The sequence below is a fragment of the Agelaius tricolor genome, unplaced genomic scaffold (assembly GCF_023055355.1).
Source record: "Agelaius tricolor isolate 1412-34295 unplaced genomic scaffold, bAgeTri1.0.p SCAF_4, whole genome shotgun sequence".
In the NCBI taxonomy this organism is placed as follows: domain Eukaryota; kingdom Metazoa; phylum Chordata; class Aves; order Passeriformes; family Icteridae; genus Agelaius; species Agelaius tricolor.
The window spans coordinates 28,740,290-28,755,422 of NW_027269264.1; the positions used below are offsets into that span (position 1 = coordinate 28,740,290).

At 34.0% G+C, this 15,133-nt stretch overlaps 1 protein-coding gene across 38 annotated transcripts in view; it reads left to right on the top strand.

Annotated features, from left to right (window-relative positions):
* PTPRD (protein tyrosine phosphatase receptor type D) overlaps positions 1-15,133 on the top strand; it is a 1,154,223-nt gene that overhangs the window by 239,607 nt on the left and 899,483 nt on the right. For all 38 annotated transcript variants that reach the window (XM_071425013.1, XM_071425049.1, XM_071425014.1 and 35 more), the window contains exon 3: positions 706-778. The gene's annotated coding sequence lies outside the window, so the exon portion shown is untranslated. The remainder of the gene's footprint in view (positions 1-705; positions 779-15,133) is intronic.

The window sequence follows — 15,133 nt, forward strand, 5'->3', positions numbered from 1 at the left end:
ATACCCCTAAATCTTTCTCCTCACAATCCATTCTCCACCCAGCCTGTACTTATGTTTGGGTTTCCCCAGTCAGGATGCAGAACCTTGCATTTGGCCTTGTTGAACATCATGGGGTTTTCACAGGTTCACCTCTTAAGCTTGATTACGAGTGAGAAAAAGCTAAATGAGTGCTTGAATGCATATACATATGGTAGAAGTTGTCACAGGTTTATGATATGTGAAAAGATAACTTTACTATTGGAAAGGCTACAGTTCTGTTTTCATATACCTAAGGTAATTTACCAAGTTGGTGCAAGTACTGCTGGTTTTGGTGATATGTTTGGTGTAGTTACAGAGCTAATAGCATAAGTTCAGTCGTGAAACAGTATTTTTGCACAAAACAGTACATTGAGAAGGGGCTGGTCTAGCAGAGTGACAAAGAAAGAAAGTGTTTATGACTAAGATAATGAGTTTGGAACACAGTTGTTTCATAACCCCTTCAATCAAGTACAGATAATTTCAATATAAATAATTGTGTATGAATATGATTTATATTCTTTCACATCACAGTTACTCTAGAAGTTCTACTTTGTTTTGCTGCTTTTCAATGATTACTGTTTGCAGAAGTTATTTATTATCAGTGTATTTAATTTTTCTTGAACCCTTCACAATTTATTGGTGTTGCTGTAGAAAAGCAAATAAAACATGTTTGATTTTCTATTTCAGGGAAATCTTGAAGAGTCTTACACTTTTAATCCTCCAGTCGTTAACTGTGCTATGAGGACATTCTGGTGAGGCGGTAAGTTAGTGTAGATCTATTACTTTGGTCAGCTGAATTGTCATTTCAGATTAAACTTCTATAACAATGTCCTTCCTTCAATGTCTATCTGACAAACTTTTCTTCCAGGCTTTCATGGCAAATTTCCAGAACTGTAAATCTGTGATTGACTTCATATATAGGAAGTCTGAATAACAGAGGTGTCAGATTATTTCTATATTTACAGATCAACTGTATATCATATAAACAGAGCAGTTGATTCCTACATGCTCAGTTTTTCTTTTCCAGAAATCCTAGGTTCCCACACATGTGGAAATCTGGGTGATTATTGTAATTAGTTCAGTAGAGCATGAGTCACTCAGGAGTGCTAGATATTGTCAGGTTTCTAAATTTCAGTAATCTATTTATCAACTACTTGTCAGACTCCTTCCAGAATATTCCATATCTACACCAATATAAGTATGACAAAACTCTAAAAGCTTTTATTTTTCTGACTGCAAAGAAGACTTGTAGATTTAAGAGGTCACTGCAACCTGTCAAAGTTCCCGGATGAGCAATTTTTACAAAATTCTAATAAATTACATCATAGCTTCTGTTGATCTTAGCAACACTCCAGTAACTCTTATATAATACTCTCTAACTGGGAATATTCATTTGAAATAGGATTATTTTAAATTTTTAAATTTAAATACTGCGTAGAGAAAACAGACACAATTGTTATTTACTTCTAGGTGTTAAAAAAGTTCTGAATAATGAAAGGCCAATGATTGTGAGTCATGTTTTAGACAATTGTGTCCCATGTCTCTCAGCCTTAATATACCACGCTCATTCTATTTCTTTCAGTCAAAGTTTGTGCTACTGTTGGAGCTTGAGTGCTGGAAAAAATAATCTTCATTTTTCAATGGAACACCATGTGGGTTTTGCTAAGCTAGATACCATGTACAAGAACCATTTTATAACTTCAGTTATATATAATTTTTATATGAAAATCATTCAGGTTCCAGAATTTAATGAGTGCAAGAAAACCTTTTGAAACTCTAGATTCTAAGAAGAATGAAGTTGGATGTTACTTCATATGCTACAGACATAGAAATGGTCATTACATTTTGTACATCAATTGCAGAGGTAGGATCACTGATGCAGCATAGATTCTAATTCTCTGCTCTCTTGCTGTTGATATATGGACAATTTACAAAGTAAACAAGAAAAATATTTCTGATTTTAATTTATGAATTTCGCCCATAGTCTGTTACTTTTAAACCAGTCAGTTATTTGTTCTTATCAGTCCTTTGAGTGACTTTTTCTTTGTCATATCATTGAAGTATAATGTCACTGACTACACTGTTATCTAAAAGAAGTGATGTCACACAAGCAAGGTCTATTTATTGGAATGAATACCAACAATGAAATTCCATTTTAACACTAAATTTCCTTTTCAAGGATTTTTTTTCCTTGCCTTTGAAAATGTGGTACAGATTACAATGTGATCTAAAATCATGCCATTTGGTCATCCTCTTATCTCATTTTGTTAGCTAAAATATAAATTACTTCTATTGGAAGTACTAAAATTATTCCCTTTTGTTGCTGTTCCTACTGTAAAAATACAAGCAATTCAGATGCAATAATTATTTTACCCAAACTAACAAACACATTCTTAGAACAAATTCACATTCTTAAAGTAAAATCTAATAAATACAAATTTAATTTATTTCTGCAGTCTCTTGCACCAGATTGAGGGGTTTTTATTTAAATAAGTGTGAACTATTTATTAACATTTATATTTCACAGTTAAAGAATTCTTGATTTTCTGTGGCTAGATTCCCACTTCTTCAAGATTGTAAATCTGGAATAAATAAAATTTCCTAAAATTATGTAACTTCATCAAATTTAAGACATTTCCTTGAAGGAATTAATAGCAATGGAAAAACAATGGGAAATTAAAAATTAAAAAAAAAACTCTGCCAAATTTACAACATATTCTCAGTGGTTTAAAATTTGTGTTAGTTTAAGAATTCTGTATTTGTGGCATAGGTATACAGTAATATACAATCTTTTAACTTCCATTCATTTCATTTCAGTTGTTATGGAAAGAAAAAAAATCCAAATTGTGCAAACTATCTCTTTAGGAAATACTTTAGCAAAACTTCACAAGCATAGAAATGCCTCCTGATAATTGAATAGAAGTTGCTTCTTTTATATATTGATTTCTCTTAAACAGAAATTCAGTGATGTGTTTTCCTCTGGTTGGTGAGCACAGTTTCAGCCCTGAAAATGTCAAAATAATATTCCCCTTAAGGGTGAAATTTTGATAATGCAGAAATACAAAGCATGTCCCTCAGACTTCATTGTGTCTCAGATTCCACATTTAAACTTGGATGAACAGAGATATGTCTGCGGCACTTTTATGGTAATTAAAATATATGCAAGAGGAGACAATGCATCTTCATTATTTAGAACAAATTTGTTGTGATTGATAAAAAAGATGAAAACTCTAGGTACAGGCATAGAAGATGCAGTCTATTACTTTTTTTGATCATAGACTTAAAGGAGGCAATTATTTTTTAAGTCTTTTATGATGGAATTCATATTATTAATAATAATATATGAGTATAAAATTCTTAAAACTGACTATCGGTTCAATAGCTTGGCAAGCTAGAATAAGTATATTCAAGCTTTAACCTCTAGGCCATATTATTGAAGCCAATTTAGATTTGTTCAGTTTGAACATACATTTTTAATTTGATAGTTATTTGGCTAGCTGGAATATGATGATAGAATGAGTTCAAATGCTGAGGATAAAGAATTACATTACAAAAAATTGTGTGTTTTGACAATATTTCACATCTCACAATCGCAACACAAAGGTCAAAGATGAGACATTTATGCAGAGTCAACTGCTCCTTAAGGCAATAAGCAGTTTTGAGTCCTGTGGCTAAAGATGGATAGGAGTCCTGGAAAAAAGTGAAGACTCCCACACTCAGGCAATACTGTAGCTATGGCTAAAAAATTCTGGTTCATTTAGCTACTTACCATCAGCACAAAATTCACGTAACCACAATATCAACCTTAAAATTATGAAAAAAGAACCTCCTTTTTGATAAAAATCTATATTGTTCATAAATATATTTTTACTGAAACTGATAATAACATAAGGCTAGGTGTAATTTCAAATGAAGGAATAGTGATTAAGAAAGCAACCTAATAGAATTGCAAAAAGAAATCAATACAGAACAGATACATTACTAGTGAAAATATTTTTGTCCACAAAATTATATGTACTTCAAGTAATTTCATTCTTCTAGAGTTCTTTCATTGTGTATAGATAGAAAACTGGAATAAAAAAAATCTTCATGAACTAGTCAGGCATCTATTGAAAGTACTTGATTCCTTTCTTCATACTATTCTATTACAGATGATTTTCAGTAAAATGAAAGGAAAAAAAAAATTTAATCTGTATTTTTCTTTCCAAGAAAATATTGGTATCTTGGTATTCCCAAATATGCAACAAACAGCAAATAGTAGTGCAAAGAAATATATAATACAGGTCAGTGTTTCTCAGTATCTGTGTGCTAACCATAGTAGATGAGTCACAAAAGGCAATATAGAGTTAGAAAACAGAGGTTGTAATAATATAATCTGAATAAAAAATAAAACGTTGCTTCTTTGCAACTATAATTTTACTTTTCACAACCAGGTAGTACAGGATTTTGCAGCACAGGATCTGTGGTCTAATTTTAACATATTGGTAGCACTTTTATCGTGAGTCAGTTTATTGAGAGAACAGAACTTTTTAAAGAAAATTTTTAGTGCAACCTTTTGATATACAAATATATCAATCTTCCATTATAAATATCATATGTATATTGTATAATCATGAGTTTAAAAATTAGTTAATATATTCACCAATTTTCCTGTATGTTAGGATTATTTAAAGAAAAAGTATTGATTGTTTCACAAAAGGCATTTTAAGATCCTGTACAGTTTTGAGAGATTTTATAACCTGGTTAGGATTCTGCATACCTAAAGATTAAATAATAATTCATAGAGAACACCTTTTTCTCTGATTTTTTTTTTTGTGAAGTTGGCCAAAACTTCATAGCAAAAGACCTATTTTACCTCCATGTGTTCTTGGCAGAGAACAATATCGTTTAGGGAAAAAAAAGCAAAACCAACCAAAAAAACCCTAAAAACCAAAAAACAAACAAATAAACAAAAAAAGGCAAAAAAAAACCCCAAAAAAACCAAAAAAAACCAAAAAAAAACCCCCATTCACAAACCCCCCAAAATCTTGTTAAAATCCTTTTGCTTAGCAAATTCGAATGTTTTTTGTTGTTATTGTTCTGGTTTTAATTTTCAAATTTACATAATATTAGAATTTTTATATAAAAAAAGGTTTTGTTGTCTGAAAGTAGTAGTGATTACATGCAACTATGTCTAAAATCAGTATCCTTCTAAAAAAAGTCGAAAAATTTTTATCAATTTTCATGTGTTTGATAATCACAGAATCACAGAGTGGGTCAGAGTGGAAAGAACCACAGTTTGGCATTTGATCCAAACTCCCTGCTTGGGCAGGGACATTCTACAGTACCTTTCACAGGATTGTATACAGACAGCTCTTCAGTATTCCCAGTGAGGGAATCTCCACAGTTTCTGGGCAATCTCTTTCAATGCATGGTCACCCACAAAGTGAAGCAGTTCTTCCTCATATTCAGGTGGAATTTCCTGTGCATGATTTTCTGCCCATTGCCTCTTGTCCTATTGCTTGGCACCACTGAGCAGAGTCTGGAGCCTCTTATCACCCTCCCTTCAGATACTTACAGACATCAACAAGGTCCCCTCTCAATTGTCTCTTTGAGACTGAGCAGGTCCAACTCTCTCAACCTTTCCTTGTAAGTGAGATGCTCCAGTCCCTTAATCATTCACTGGCTCCTCTCCAGGATCTCTCATGTCTCCCCTGCACTGAGGAGACCAGGACTGGACACAGCACTCCAGATGTGCTTCACCAGGCCTGAGTAAAGGGTCAGGATCACCTTCCTCAACCAGCTGGCAATGTTCTTCCTAATGCACCCCAGGACACCACTGGCCTTCTTGGCCATCAGGACACAGTGCTGGCTCATGGACAGCTTTTTGTCCACCAGGACATCCAAGTCCTTGTCTGCAAAGCTCATTCCCAGCAGATTAGCTCCCAGCCTGTTGTGGTGCCCAGGTTATTCTTCCCCAGGTGCAGAACTTTTGCCTTTGCTGAATTTCACAGCTCTTCTCTGCCCCCCTCTCCACCCTCTCAAGGCCCTTCTGAAGGGCGGCATGGCCCTCTGGGGTATTGGCCACTGCTCCCAGCTCTGTGTCATCAGTGAACTTGCTGAGGAGACCTCTGCCCCTTGCATCAGTAACTTGTATTCAAGTTATTGATGAACAAGTTAAAAATACTGGATCAGTATTGGACCTCGGGGACACCACCAGTGATAGGCCTTCAGCAAGACCCTACACTACTGATTACAACCCCCTGGGACCTCCCATTCAGTTCATTCTTAATCCACCACCCTGTCCACTCACTTCATCCACACTTCCTGAGTTTGCTTGTGAGGATGTTGTGAGAGATGGTGTCGAAAGCCTTGCTGAAATTGAGGTAGACAATATCCACTGCTCAATATCCTCATTCATCTGGTTACTTGTTTCATTATGAAAGACAATGAGGTTGTTCAAACATTACCTGTCTTTACTGAACCCATGCTAACCCCTGATCAGCTTCTTGCCTTCCATGTGGTAGTCATGGACTCTAGAATGAGGCACTCACTCCATCACCTTTCCAGTGATTGAGGTTAGGCAGTAGTTCCTTGGCTCCTTCTTCATGGCCTTTTGGAAGACCAAGGTGATATTTGCTGTATTCCATTCCTCAGGTGCCTCTCCTGATCTTCATGACCTTTTAAAGATGGTCATGAGCATCCTGTCTAGGGTGTTCAACAGCTCTCTCGGCACTTGTGGATTCATCCAATCAGGGCCCTTGGAATTGTGGATATCATGTTTTCCTGACTCTAACCCAATCCTCTATGACCAAGAGGAAGTTTTCCATCCAACATTCATTTACCCTGGTCTCCTGGGTCAGATATTCCTGGAGGCTGGTCTCATCAGTGTAGACTGATGCGAAGAAGGCATTCCATAACTCTGCCTTCTTTACATCCTGTTACTAAGGTCTCCTCTCCATTTACCAATGGGCCTATATTCTCTTTTACTTTTCTTTTGTAATTGATATATTTGAAAAGCCTGTTTTGTTATCCTTTACATCCTTGGCCACATTTAATTCTAGATGTGCCTTGGCCTTTCTAGTCTCATTTCTACTTTGATCATCTCTCTATATTCACTCCAAGTGACCTAACCTCACTTCCATCACCTGTGTATTTCCTGATTACTCTTGAATAATGGCAGGAGTTTTTTATTCATCCAAGGAGGTCTCTTGCCCTTTTCACTTGATTTCTTTCTCATTGGCATGCATCACTCTTGTGCCTGGAGGAACTGATCCTTGAAATTCAACCAACTCCCTTGGAGCCCTCTTCCCTGCAGGGCATGTTCCTCTGGGTCTCTTCCAAGAAGATCCCCAAAGAAGCTAAAGCTAGCTCTCCTGCAGTCGATGGCTGTAATCTTACTCACTGTCCTGATACCTCTTCATTCAGTAGTGAACTGCGCAATCTCATGGTTGCTACAGCCAAGACTGCACCCAACCCTCACATCACCAACGTGGTCTTTGTATTTTTTAGTATGAGGTTGAGCAGCAAACAACTGCTTTTGGGATCATTCAGTACATTGTACAGGAAGTTATCATTGATGTTTTCCAGGAACCTGCTGGAAGTGTATTTTATAATGCATTTCTTTTTATAGATTAATAAAGTTGATCTTTGTGAAAGTAGGCTTTACCTGTAAAACTAATTACCATGTGATCTAGGACACTGATAAACTTTCCAGAGACAGAAATTCTGTTGTACCTTATGCAAGTTATGAAATACAATATGAAGTTTCTCAAGACAAGGCATCCAGAATAATTCTTTTTCATTTATCTTTCCAATTTTGAATTCAAATTCACTTTCACGATATATATAATGCTCAGTGTCGTTATTTTGATTCTTCAAAGCATTGCATCTGTTAGAATTAGTAAACAAGATTGTACAGTTACTTTCCCACATGTAATTTTTTGTTGTTTCCTGGTCAGATCCTGAGAGAAAATTGACTTTCTTTGGAGGATTTATCATTTAGACTCATGCTTATTTGAAGCAGCTGTTTGAGGCAGCAGTTTAGCAAAGGCAGGCATTCAAAAATAGAAAAGCAGGAAAACTACTCACAGTGTATTGAAGATGTTAAACTTTGGTTTAGATTTTTAAATATTATAATACAATTCTAAATAACATATGCCATTATGAAACTTTATAATGCAGAATATTGTGTATTCTTCTCTCTTTACGTTAGCAAATATATAATAAATTTAATCAACTTTTCTGTTTTATAAACCACTCAAAACAAATCTAAATGACTGCATATTTTCACTAGTCTTTCAGTTAATATGAATAGCAATGTTGAGTGACCCAATAGTTGACAATATATGTTAAAAAGATAAAGACAGGTCTGACCTTTTTCTGAAGTCTTGTATGAAAAATCTGTACATAATATCTTTACAATTGACTTGATATTCAAGATTCCAAAAAGGCAAAAATCCTTTACTTTTCTTTGTCTGTTTGCTCTGTGCTTTCAACATGCTTTGATGTTATAAACAACTATAGTTAGTTTCTTTTGTTGAATTCGTGATTGTAGTTCTGATTTCCTATAGTAATATGGATGACATCTTGGAAGAATAAAAATGCCTTTTTACTGCTTAAAAATAAGCAGGTTGCTGTTACATCTGAACCCTCTGACAATACCATACTGATATTGTACTAGAAATCATGAACATTGGATTTTTCTGTTTTTACTTATTTTTGGGGAAGACTAATACCAGTACTTGGCAAAAGTCATTTGTTCAAAGTATTTTTCTTCACCTTTGCAGGTGAATGGAAATATGTTTCTGATAAAGAACATGCTATAATATATAAGGGATTTAAATTAATTATGTCACTATGATGTACTACATGACTTGTATCAAGAAACTCACAGCCATAGTACAAAGTAACACCTCCTAACAGGTTGGTGTTATTGCCATCACAACACCTGGCTTCCTGCATAGGTTTTCAAAATCTATAGTTTCTACATTTTCATTGTACAACTATTACTGGTAGAAATTGGGTTTTGAAAATACCTGCAGAACAGAAAATGTTTTATAGTTACTCCAATACAAGATGCATTATTCAAATATATCAGAAAAACACAACTTTTAAATATGCTAAAAACCCTTTAAAATTTCTGAATGGCTGCAAAGAATATACTGACATCAACTTTTTACTTGGATTATTATTATTTGCATTTTCTATTTACAGGATCAGATTTCTACTCTATTTGTTCTTTTGTGACAATTCATGCCTTAAAGTCTTTCATAAACTTCTTTTGTCTATGAAAAGCACAGCATCTTAACAGATATGGTGCTCTCTCAAAATGTAAAACAAAGAAAGCAAAAAGCAAAATCAAAAGTAAAACCAAACCAACCAACCAAACAAATAAAAAAGACCCTAAAAACCCAACCAAAAAATATAGCCCACCGAAATCCAGAAGTTTTGTATACCTATAGCAAAATGTCTTTTATACGTAAACTTTTATTTTATAGGCAATAGTACATAACTCTATGTCCCTGAAATAGGATTTCTTAAATTAGGAGAAATTGCTTATAGTATAGGTTAGCAATTATGGTGACAGTTCTAAAACTGGAATACAAGAGAACTTTTTTTTCAGCCCCAGAGTTTGAAATGTGTTTACTTAATTTGTTGCAGTATATTAAACAAAATACAAGATTTATAACTCCAGAAACCTGAGAGAAGAAGAATGACTTTGGATAGAGAGTTCTGCTCTAAAAATTTTTGTCATTAATTAACCACTTCATATAATTCATTCATATGGACTAGTGGAGCCATGAAACAGATTTGTTAAAAGTAGGCTGACTGGTACTTACTCTACTGTAATGCTTCTGATAATTCCCATATTATTCAAATACAGTAAACATAGATTTTTTTTCCCAATAGTATAAAGTGCTTTTATGTCTCAATAACCAGATTTAAACTATGCATTAGGTTACAAAGGGAAGAGTTGCTGTAACAGCAACAGGAAAAAGAATTATACCTAGGAAAATCAAATGGCCTGATCCTAAATTCATTTTGGAATGTGAGTTGGAGTTAGAGAGAATTTCAAATGCATTCAATTCCCTTGGTGAATGTCATGTTTCCTCAAATATATTTTCTTTAGAAATAACATATAAAATTTCCTTTACTTCTATGGCAAGAAATTAGGCAAAACACCATTAAAAAGAAACTATGAAGAAGTTTGTCAGATGGGATGAGAAAAATAGTGCATTTGAAGGAAACTGCTGTTTTATTCTCCAAAAATTGTTTCAGAGTAGAAGACAGTGATACATTTCATGATTACTCTCTTTGCAACATGACTTAATGACAGATACTTTAAAAACAAGCAAACAAACAAACACCCAGAACTTCCTCCTCAAAAATCAATGCCAAATTATTTTTTAAATATTTAGATGTGAGAACTTAGTTATCTGATAATGGATTTCATTTTTTTATATACTGTGTATACAAATTCAGCTGTCTGGTTGTTTTGTCCTATTTTAATTAGACATTTTTAGAATATCTCTTAAAAAAAACAGGTATTGATGTTTGTCCTATAATTCATTGTACAAAGAAAAAGTCTGTATTTCATAGAATCATAGAATGGTTTGGGTTGGAAGGGACCTTAAATGTCTTAAATTGTCTTAAATGTCTTAAATGTCCCTTAAAGGGACCTAGTTCCAACTCCCTGCCATGGAGAGGGATGCATTTCACTAGACCAGCTTTCTCAGGGCTCCAACCTGGCTGTGAACACCTCCAGAAATGGGCATCCACAGCTTCTCTGGGATCTGGATTCCAGTGCCTAACCAGCCCCACAGAAAAGATTTTTTCCCTAATATCTAATCTGTACCTACTCTCTCTGAAGCCATTTCCACTTGCCCTGTGACTACATGGTGTCGAAAATAATTTATCTTCCTCTTCCTTGTAGGTTCCCTTCAGGTACTGGAAGGCTTCAGTTAGGTCACTGCAAAGCCTTCCCTTTTCCAGGCTGAACAATTTCTTTCCTTGTGGAAGGGCTCCATTTCTCTGATCATCTTGGTGGCCTCCTTCTGGACTCAGTTCAACAAGTTCATGGCCTTCTTGTGCCGGGGACCCCAGAGCTCAGTGCAGCACTTTAGGTGGGGTCTCACAATGCAGAGTACAGGGACAGAATCAAATAACCTCCCTTAAACTTCTAGCCATGCAACTTTTGATACAGACTAGAAATGGGCTGCAAGTTCATTTCTCATCCAACAGAACCTCCAAGTCCTCCTCAGTAGGGCTGCTCTCAATCTGTTCACTCCCCCAGCCTGTGTTGGTACTAGGGCTTGCCCAAACCCATGTGCAGCACCTTGCAAAAACATTTCTGAAATAGCAAGCAAGAGCTAGGATTTGTAGAATTCAAGACTGAACTTTAAAGTGTTTTTTCTGATGATATTATGAAGATTTGGCTAAGGAAACAACATACATATAATAATTTTTTACCCACATCATCTCATATATAGCTTGTGATTTTTTTCACTACATGAAAAATATTTGTCACAGTTTTTTTCTAATGCAGAAATGTATTTCTAAAGAAGTAATAAGTATTTAGAAATGTATTTAGAATGTATAATAGAAATGTATTACGTCTTTAGAAATGTATTTCTAAAGAAGTAATAAGTATTAAAATCCTCTTCATTAAGACATATACTCTGTAAATACTACACTAGATGACTAGTGTAGGTGACTTTGTTCTACTCCCCTTCTTTTTTTTTGCCTGCTTAAATTTTTATCTAAGGTAATAACAATAATTATAAAATTTAAGTCAGCAGCTGTTAGCACACATATTTTTGTTGCTGACAAATTCAATTAAAGACATTGCTAGCTAAACCAATCAAGTAACAGGTAGCTCAAAAAAGGTCAACTCTAAATTATTGTTTCCCATAATAATTTCCCAAACCATTAAGTTTGTAAAATTAATTTGAAATTGAGACTCATAAAAGTAAATTATGGAGAATGCCTTGCTAGTTTGTGGGTATTCTAAAGCATTAAACTGTATGTCTTCCATGCAAAATGCTTCTCCTGATATTGTCTAGGTTGCAGCACAAGTACAGAAGGTTCCAGCAGTATTTGCATTAAAAAAACATATTTACAGGAATGCTAATCCTAGTCAGGAAGATTTTTTTCTTCTCCCCTATAATAACAAACCAAATTTTTTTCTTTTATTTTATTTTGAACTATTTTTTGGGACATTTAAAAAAGACAAGAAAGAATATTTGGTTCACAGTAACAAGCAAAGCTATTAAAATAATCATAGTATCTTTAGAAGTTGAATAATTCAACGAGGAATTAAATTTCTAAAATTCTAGTGTGAGTTTGAACTTCACCATGAATTAAAATGCAAATGAGAATTAAAACACCTAACCCCAAAAGAACTTAAGACTAAAATAGGATGAATCAGTTATTTATACAGCTATATTAAGCTTTTAGTTACTGTAAACCAAGCCCCATTAAAAGTAATATTTACCAATAATTCTACAAAACTGAGGTTTCATGTTCCCTGATTTGTTTCTTCTAAAAATTGCAACAGCTTGTGGAAGTTAAAAAGAGCTTGAAAAGCTACAGTGGTAGGGAATTGAACATGATCACAGTTTTTAAACAGTATTTTAGCTCATGTTAGCCAAAAGAGCTTCAGAGTTTTCTGGTCACTGTAGGTGCTTATTGACATGAAGTGTGAATCTATAGCCTTCTTCAAAGGCAGGCATCACATTGTTTTAATAGACTTAGGTGATGCTGGCTATTCTTCTTAGCCTTGTCCAGGGTGTCCTTCATAAAAGCTTTGATTTACTAGTAGAAAATTGTTATTTAGGTATTCTTTTATATATGAAAGCATTTTTTAGATTAATTGCTATCTCAAAGACAATAAAAGTTTCTGGCACATTATAGCCATCATGTAGTTAAACAGTACCACACTGAGAGACTACAGGACTTGAATTTGAATATATATTTTATTCTAGTATATAAATAGATTTCAAATTTTAAAATTTAATGAATTTTAAATTTTTATCCTTGGTAGTTGTGATTTACTTCCTTTTTAGACAGAAATTATGTCTTTGACAAATTGCAGCAATGTCAGATTCTTAAGTGCAAAAGTTCAGGTTTTTTTAGTTTCTATTCTGTAGGCATTATTTTTTTCCCAAATTGTAGTGGCAGATTGGGTTTACTTAGAAAAGTGATTGTTTGCAAGCATTTTTGTTATAAGAGGCTAGGTGCAATTTGATTGGGATGAAAAAAAGGGAATTTTGTTTCCTTCTTGTCAATCTTTATTAGTGGATAGATATTGAAGGCTTCACATGAAAATATAAGTGCCCAGCTGTCAGTTTCTAACATGAATTAATTGTGGTAAGAGAACACAATTCACATGTAAGTTTTAATGTATAAAGTCGAGAACCTACATGCTCATATTTAAAATATATCACTGCCTCAGACACACATATAATTTTTTTCTGTTATTATACCAGCTAAAATAACATGTTTTGAATAAAATTCAAAATGCAAAGTTTAAGTAAACTGTGGAAAGGGATAAAATGTTTAAATTTATTTGATATATACAAACTAGTCAATAGAAATATATCTTTTTGAAGAGTGCTTCTAGTTAGACCAGTGAAAGCTGTATAAAATAGATAAGCAACTTATTTTCTCTAACTGATGCCATACAAACTGATAGGAAACCTTTCAATTTCAATGAGAGTGGATGGTGACACCTGCCAAGAGAGTTTTGAGAAGTTATTTTATCCAATTCTCAATGTGAAAAATATTTGACTGTATGGTTTACAACAAGTGGTATAAGAAATACAATATTAATTATATATTTTGACTTTTCTCAGTATAAGTTTAAAAACATTAATTTGCAAATAAAATTAACTGAAGTTACATCATACATTATTCATGCATACATGATGTATCACTCTTTTATGTGTTGATGTTCATCAGTTTTAAAAAAAGCATAAATAACTTGAAAGCAAGAAGACAAATGCCCAGTTACCAATTTTTATACTTCACATCCTTATACTGACCAGCATAATTGAACCTTCCATTTACTTTAGGTTTACAGTTACAGAAGACAGAAAAATAGTGTAGTAGTGATTACAGTTATTGCTCTGCTGGATTCCTTGGACTGAAAGATTTTCTGGTGTGAGATTTGAGCATTTGGCCAATTTGTACATGAGCTCCTAACTTCCAGTTAGCAGTTAGACCAGAAGCCTAGCCAGAACTATAGCTATTAGTTCCAGCTAATCTGCATATATGGGAAATAGAGAACAAAACCAGCTGTGTATTTGTAGCTCAAAGGAGATACAGCTAGCTGGGAAATGAAAATGAGATCAAAACAGTGCCTTCAGTTGTGTAAAATTGAAACAACTAGTTTAATTGTTGCATGTGATAAATCCAAGCAGATGCTGTACCTGATAAGTGGACCTGAGTGTTTTTTAAAATTCTAAAATAACCTAGAGACTTCATTGATAGGATTATCTGAGCCACAAATACTCATTGCAAAAAGGATTACTATTGAAATTTTTCTATTACAAACCATAGACTTGTAAAGAAAACAGAAATACTTCTTAGGATATCTTTCAGATAATTTTTGCTAATGATCATGTTCATGAAGTGAAGCATCCTTCCTGTGCTTTGGAAACTAAAAAAGTCTCAGCTGAACTGTTATGTCTTAGCACTGGTTCAAACAGGAATAATGCTATAGCAGCCATAAAGATATTAGTTATATTCCTATGAGAGAATTCATAGATACAATTGGGTCATAAATCCAGCTGAACCAAGACTGTCATTCCAAGGATAGGAATGAATTGAGTGTTTCAAAACCAGTGATTTATTTTTCTGGCCCAAATCACACTGAAAGCATAAAAAAATTTCATTAATTATATACCTTCTTTTTAAGTATCTATCCAATTGGTGTAGTAAGGGTTGTCATCCATTTTGCTTGGTTTCATTATTCTGGAGATTTGTATGGGTAAATCTAGATATATTTTCTACCTACTGGGAAAACACCCTGATACTCCCTTGAAAGTTCTTAGTTCTGTTGAAGAGTTTCATGCATAAAATAGGGGGATTGAGTGTCTTCACTACTTGGAGATGGCACATTTGTACTGGTAAT